The following is a 7,158-nucleotide window of genomic DNA, read 5'->3' as shown; positions in this document are numbered from 1 at the left end:
ATATAATTAATCTTTGTTACTTGTGACCCAGAAAACAGAAAATCACTGGGAAAATTAGGTGGCAGTGGATTACTTCAAGGCATTGATGCATTTACACATGTTGATTTTGTCAAAGACAATCTCAGGTGGGAATCACTATCAGTGCAATCTACACTTGATTTAGCTGGGAAAATATTTCTTTAGCCAAAAAAGGTGAAAGAATCTGTGGGGTACTTGGCAGGCTCAATTAATGTTTGTGCTAAATCCTTTTTAGTTTATCTGAAACTCCAGGTGGGAATATTCCTTTAAATGGAAACAAACATAAGGTCAATTACACAACACCTCACCCCACCTGCCTCAACCTACCAGTCCTGCACCAGCACAAAGAGATTAAAGCACTTTAATTGAACGTGACTTTCTCTTCCATTTGCCTGCCCTGAATTTGCCTATCGCATTCTTAATCACTTTGTCTTCACAAATCTTTCTTTTTTTTACTGTGACTAGGTTTAGTAAGAATATTTGTATTCTTTATGTTCGGGTAATAAAGGGATTTGAACAGAGTCTATATCTGATCGCACATTCACCATGAATGCTCTGCATGGATAATCGCTGTAAATGTGATATTGGAAGCACAGTGAACTCTCCGTCACTAGGGATGGACAATGGAAATCCCACTCACTGGAAGAAACCTCTTCATACAGGTAGCAGATTTACATTCCACCAGCTGCTATCGGATTCTCCTTGTAAGGCAGGAGATTAGCATTACAGCTTTCATGAAAATCCTTTAACATTCTCACATTTCTTTGAATCTGGTGTCTTTACTTTCCATTGTTTGGCTTGATAAAGGTTAAACTAAAAATCAACTCTTTGCAAGCTTTTAGAAATTCTCAGTCTGATTGGCAGACATCTATAGTATGTTTGACATTTACTTTTGACTATGTTTTTTAAATAATGCCCTGGAATTCCTTATTGGACATTAACTGCTTCATTGGTTCCATTTTCAAAGTGCTCCAAGCAGACTACTGGTATTACTGATTAGGCAAAATTGAAAATACGGTACTGTGCAAAAGTCTTGGGCATATATATAGCTCGGATGCCCAAGGCTTTTGCACAGTACTGTAGTAATTTTATGTATTGCACTGTACTGCTGCCACAATAAAAATGCACATTTCATGATGTATGTGAGTGATGATAAATCTGATTCTGATATGGGTCTCTTCTGTGTACTGAGAGTGAAAAAGAGGCAGGGAGAGGGGAATCATAGTTGCAAAATGGGGATGGGAGAGGGAAAGGAGCAGGAAGTACCAGATAGACATTCTGTATTGATCAATAAACCAGTCGTTTGGAATCAAATGACCTTGCCTTCTGTCTCAGGGTGTGTCTGAACCCAGGCCATCCCTTGTCAATGGTGTTCCTACTCTGCCACCTGTTCTTTGGCGCTCCACCCTTGCCATTCCCAATATCCTTAGGCACTGTGTGTGTGTGTGTGTGTGTCTCTCTCTCTCTCCCTCTCTAAGAATTTTTTGCAGTACTCTATCTTCTAAAACTACATCCACAAATGATATCTGTAAATAACTTTCTTAGGGTGATGTGGAGTGCACTGTGAGGCCCACCATTGGTCATGGTTGACTATCAATGTTGCGTCCCGGCTGTCTGTGAAACGCATGCCGGGGCAGTACAATATGGGGAGCACGCCGTTGCCCATGCAGCAGGCTCCCTCTCTCCACTCAGCTGATAAATCCAAAGAAATGTGATGCACCATCAATAACTCTCTCTGAGACGTGAGGTATCGGCTTTTATTGACTGGAAGAAAGAACAAGCAGTAGGTGGCCACCATACTACATTCTGGAGACTGAGGGCCGGGCTCAGGCCTCAATCGCCTTTATACCGGGGTCTGTGGGAGGAGCCACAGTCAGTGGGAGGGGCCACAGGAGCAGTCAGCAGGGGGGGTGTCCAGACAGGTATATGTAGTTCACCACAAAATGGCAGTTGCATCGCAGGAGTCGCCAGTCAATGCTGAACTGATGCCTTAGGGACTCCACCTCCAGATTTTTCCTCGGGGTTTACTCCTGAAGTCTTTCCTGTGAGTGGACATTGTCACAAGTCAGTGAAGATTTGAGATAAGAGTTTTCATTCTCCTAGATAAGCTGTCAATCACAGCTGTGTCCTGTTCTAGCAATTTTGTGTTTATCATTAAAAGCATATCTCACTTAAACATCAACACACACAAAATGCTGGTGGAACACAGCAGGCCAGGCAGCATCTATAGAGAGAAGCATTGTCGACGTTTCGGGCCGAGACCCTTTGTCAGGACTAACTGAAAGGAAAGATAGTAAGAGATTTGAAAGTAGTGGGGGGAGGGGGAAATACAAAATGATAGGTGAAGACCGGAGGGGGTGGGATGAAGCTAAGGGCTGGAAAGGTGATTGGCGAAAGTGATACAGAGCTGGACGAGGGAAAGGATCATGGGACGGGAGGCCTAGGGAGAAAGAAAATAGGGGGGGGTGGGGGGGAGCACCAGAGGGAGATGGAGATCAGGCAAACAACTAAATATGTCAGGGATGGGGTAAGAAGGGGAGGAGGGGCATTAACGGAAGTTAGAGAAGTCAATGTTCATGCCATCAGGTTGGAGGATACCCAGCCGGGATATAAGGTGTTGTTCCTCCAACTTGAGTTTGGATTCATTTTGACAATAGAGGAGGCCATGGATAGACGTATCAGAATGGGAATGAGACGTGGAATTAAAATGTGTGGCCACTGGGAGATCCTGCTTTTATTTTGACAATAGAAGAGGCCATGGATAGACATATCTCACTTAAACATCATCAATGATGACTATCCTACATCTAACAGCCCACAGAAGGTATCTCATGTTGACCTTCTCAGTGAGATCGGTCAGTTGAGCTGAACGGCAAGTAGTTCTGGGCTGTGCAGTTGCATCCAACAGTTATCTAGTTGGAACTTCCCCATCTGTGCCATTACACTGCATGTAAATCTTTCACAGAATTGAGAGAAAAGGGTCTGTAGAATGAAGTAACTGTACTTTATGCAAAAATATCCAGAAATTTCATTGGATTACTCCCATTGAAACATTTCAGGGAGCTATTTTCTACAATTTGTTAGAAGAATCTAAAGAAAGTTGAGCTCCTCCAAAATATATTATTTACAGATTCACAGTCACTTAGATGACAGTGTTGGTTATATCTATTGCCTCCTGCTGCCTAGTGTTGGCTAACATTGGGTCGGGCTCACTTCACACTAAGCACTGATTTTAATGTTTCCCCAAGCAGTTAGGGACTGGTGGGGTGGGGATTTTAAACAAATGCACGAAGTCCTCTATTTAAGATCAGCAATACTTCATTAGTAAAAGGCCCGCACACTTATAAAAAGGATAAAACAAAAATAATGTGGAAAGTGTTGATATTTGAATTAGTATCAGGGTTTGGATTATAACATAGAGGGTAAGAAGTGTTAAGAGGTTTGAATAATTATTAAAAATGGGCAATAGAATTCTGAGCCCTAATACAAATATTAAGCAGTGAATTTACTTTAACTAAATCTGGGATAGGGCCAGTTTTTTTCTGGACTGAAAAAAAAACACTTTTAAATAAGGAACTAAAATTTTCAAACATATTGTAATACACAGATTAGCTGCTTGATTTAATGCCTGAAATATCTTTAACATACCAGATAATTTCTTTCCTAAGTCAGTCCTAACTTGTTACCAGAAGGACTGCAAGCTGTGGTGAATAGGTCAGATTTAACATGCAGGGGCCAAGCAATTTACAAGATAAGAAATCTATTTTTTCATGTGATAACCCAAAGGGGACGTGTTTTGCGTGTTGAACAATTTGAGGTATAAATTTATGACACCTGGCAGAAATTTCCCAGACCACAGCCACTAGCAGGGCCTCACACATAGCAGGTAATTGTTGTAAAATTGCAATGTTCTGCCCATGATTTTCTGTGCGTTCATGTCAAGGGAGAGGATAAATTATAGGCAACACAACCTCAGATTTCCAAAAATATTGGCTCCTGCGTGTGAGGCCTTGTTTTTATTTTGCAGAGGAATAGGTGAGAGTTTGGATTGTTCAAGGCATTGAGTCTCAGCATCCAATTAGCCCAAAGCAAACCTGTGCAAATTTATTCAGTAAGATCTGGAAATGGCTCAGTAAAAGCTTTGCCTCCCAAGATGAACTACAACATTTTATCACAAAATGGTTGTGTTACATAATATTTCTGTTTTTGTGTCTTGGTGATTCAAACTAGCTGGCACTGTCATGTTACTAGCATGGAAAACAACTAATAATTCCCCAAGGGAATAGTAGACAGATGATGATAATGGAGTATTATTCAGGTTTGGAATTGACTTAAATTGTTCTGATCATTTACTTGAGGACTAAACAAGAACATTGCATTGAGTATTTCCAATCACTCAATCTCAAAAAGCGAAAAGCATGTTTGGTTAGTGGAAACAATTAACATCCTCTATTTGCTAAACATGGCAATTCTTTGCATATTTTTGATATTTAGGACATCAACTTTCAAGTATCAAAGTTAATGTCAATAATTTTGTAGCTGTTTACATTTTTCTCATTACCTATCTTTGTGTAACACTGGTTATAGGCTTGTGGAGGTGAATGTTGGAGCACATTGCCAGTGGATTCTTTTGCGAGGAATGTAACCCACTGACACCCTTCATTTCCTGAACTTGGTGTGGTTTATCGGGTTGTGTCAGCTTTCGATCAATGCACCACGTGCTGAGGCCTTGTCCCTATTGGAAACTGTTGTCTGATTCTGTTCAAGAAGACAAGAGCCCTCAGTTGATTTAGCTGAGAGCATTGCACATATATTTCTTATTGATCTTGTGCTCACTCTACTAACATCTGCTGAAACTTTCAACTAAAGAAGGCCATCTAAATTAAAGTGGTAGGAGAACTCTGAATTAATGGAGGGAAACGGCAGTTGATATTTTGGGTTGAGAACTTTCACCTGGATTGAGTCAACCGGACTGAGTCTACTGTCTGCTCAGCTGAGTATTCCTGGCATTTTCTGTTTTTCTTTGTAGAATTGTAGCATCTGTGGTAATGTGTCCTGATGTCAGCTGTCAGCCTGAAGCATTGACTGTTTATTCCCCTTCATAGATGCTGCCAGACCCACTGAGTCCCTGCAAAATATTGTGTGTGTGGCATCTGTGGTGCTTTGCTGTTCTATCCAATTGACACTCTTGTGTCATAGTACCGACCATTAATTCTCCATTTTCTCCTAATTTCCTTTGATGGTGGCATACCTTGTTTTCATCAAGACCTGTAGCATAAAAACCCTGGCTTTGCAACCACTAGTTGCCAGATTGTTGGTTCTGCCAGTGTGGTAATTAATGTTTTCCGGCCGCTTAGGACTGTGTCTTCTAAGTTTTGCTTCAGTACCAAAAATTACCTGTGAAACTCAATCTCTTCATGTCAAGATAGTTTTCTAAGTTTTATTCCAGGTCCGAGGTTTACCCGTGAAACTCAATCTCTGCATCAAGATAAGTCTTTTAAGTTTTACTTCAGCACCGAGGTTTACCTGTGTAACTCCGTCTCTCCATGCTAAGAAAAGTTTTATCTGCTGCTTCCCTTTCTATACTCCATTTCAAGAACAGTTCTGCCTGTCTCCTGCCTTCCTGCAGTCTCGCCTGTCTGTTTGCCAGTCAACGCTCATGCCTACATCTGCATTCTAATGCAACCTCTGTGACTGTGTCCTGCGCTTGGGTTTGCCTTGTTCGTTGCAACATCTTGACACTATGTACATTCAAGCAGTGCCTTCCTCCATCTCACCCTTGCAGAAACCAATATAAATTGTTACGTCTCAATTTGCGCCATATTTTGACGGATCTTTGCACTTCTATGTCATTGAGGAAATATATGACCCAATAACTGGATAAAATCTCTAAAGGCTTGACAAGGTAATTCCATGCAATTATTTTTCAAATAGGATTTCTTTGGAGCATTTCCATCAGACCTCAAACCCATTACTAAGGGCTCGTGGAAAGTTGATTAAAGCTGCCTCCAACCATCATCTTTAGGAGTGAGATCCATTCTGAACTGAGAACTCAATCTCAAAGGAACTTGATCTGGGTCATCTTGGATTGATTGGGAGTTCATTACATTTAGGCCACATAGAAACACCCTCAGATTAGGTTGTCTAAGTGCATCAGAAATAAGTGACAGAGTGAGAAGGACATTTCTTTTTAAAATTGTTTGTTACCATGCTGCTTTAAGATGTACATGTTGTAAAAGAGGGAGCTTCTAAAGCTCCACTGCCCAAAAAGACATCCCCAAGAATTTGCTGCCACTGTTCTGTCCATTTCTCTCCTCCTCCAACAAACACATTCCAGTGTCCCTGAGAATGCACTAAGTACTACCTAGATTTCCCTGGTCACTTCCTACCCTTACAGATTTCTTACTAAACCCTATGAACCTTGTGGGGCTGAGTGTCTGTGGTAACTCCAGATGGAATATGATTTGTAAGGTGAAATTTCACACAGTGCCGCCTTCATTTTTGCTCTAGTGTTGCATCACGAACTGTGCCCTATGAACATTTATTTGCAACTCTCAAAACTCTCACAGCTTTGCTAGATCTGATACCCTGCTTACACATTTATTACCTTTCCAATTAAATCTCTTTTCAAAAATGTCTGCAGAAATCCCATTCAATCATTCAACTGATAATCTTTGTAAACCTTATTCCCAGTCTATCTGCCTGGACATGTGAACTCCTGAAAGAGCTACCTCATTATTCTTTCATTTTTGCACTGTGTATTTACTTATTCTTGTAACTTATGATATTTATTTATTGAGATACTGCATGGAATTGGCCCTTCCAGCCCTTTGAGCATCACCGCCCTAGTCACAGGACCATTTACAAGGACCAATTAACTTACCAATCTGTACATTTTTGGACTGTGGGAGGAAACTGGAGCATCCAGAAGAAATCCATGCAGTCGCAGGGAGAACGTACAAAATCCTACAGGCAGCAGCAGGAATTGAATCCCTGCTGCTGAAAAATGAATTAAGTTTCACATCATATATCAGTGATAATGAATCTGATTCTGATTCCATGGCACCTTAGCAGGTGAATATTGTAAGTGAAGATGATTTTCTGGGAATACTAAATTATAGGGTGCAGAGGTGGAGCACA

At 40.9% G+C, this 7,158-nt stretch overlaps 1 long non-coding RNA gene across 1 annotated transcript in view; it reads left to right on the top strand.

Annotated features, from left to right (window-relative positions):
* The first annotated feature begins 613 nt into the window (after positions 1–613).
* Positions 614–7,158, top strand: part of LOC132379853 (uncharacterized) — a 31,750-nt gene continuing 25,205 nt past the window's right edge. Inside the window, exon 1 of the long non-coding RNA XR_009507545.1 lies at positions 614–680. This is a non-coding gene — a long non-coding RNA (uncharacterized LOC132379853). The remainder of the gene's footprint in view (positions 681–7,158) is intronic.

The sequence above is a fragment of the Hypanus sabinus genome, chromosome 23 (genome assembly GCF_030144855.1).
Source record: "Hypanus sabinus isolate sHypSab1 chromosome 23, sHypSab1.hap1, whole genome shotgun sequence".
In the NCBI taxonomy this organism is placed as follows: domain Eukaryota; kingdom Metazoa; phylum Chordata; class Chondrichthyes; order Myliobatiformes; family Dasyatidae; genus Hypanus; species Hypanus sabinus.
Note: the sequence above shows the minus strand (reverse complement) of the source record. Positions and strands in the feature narration are given on the sequence as shown.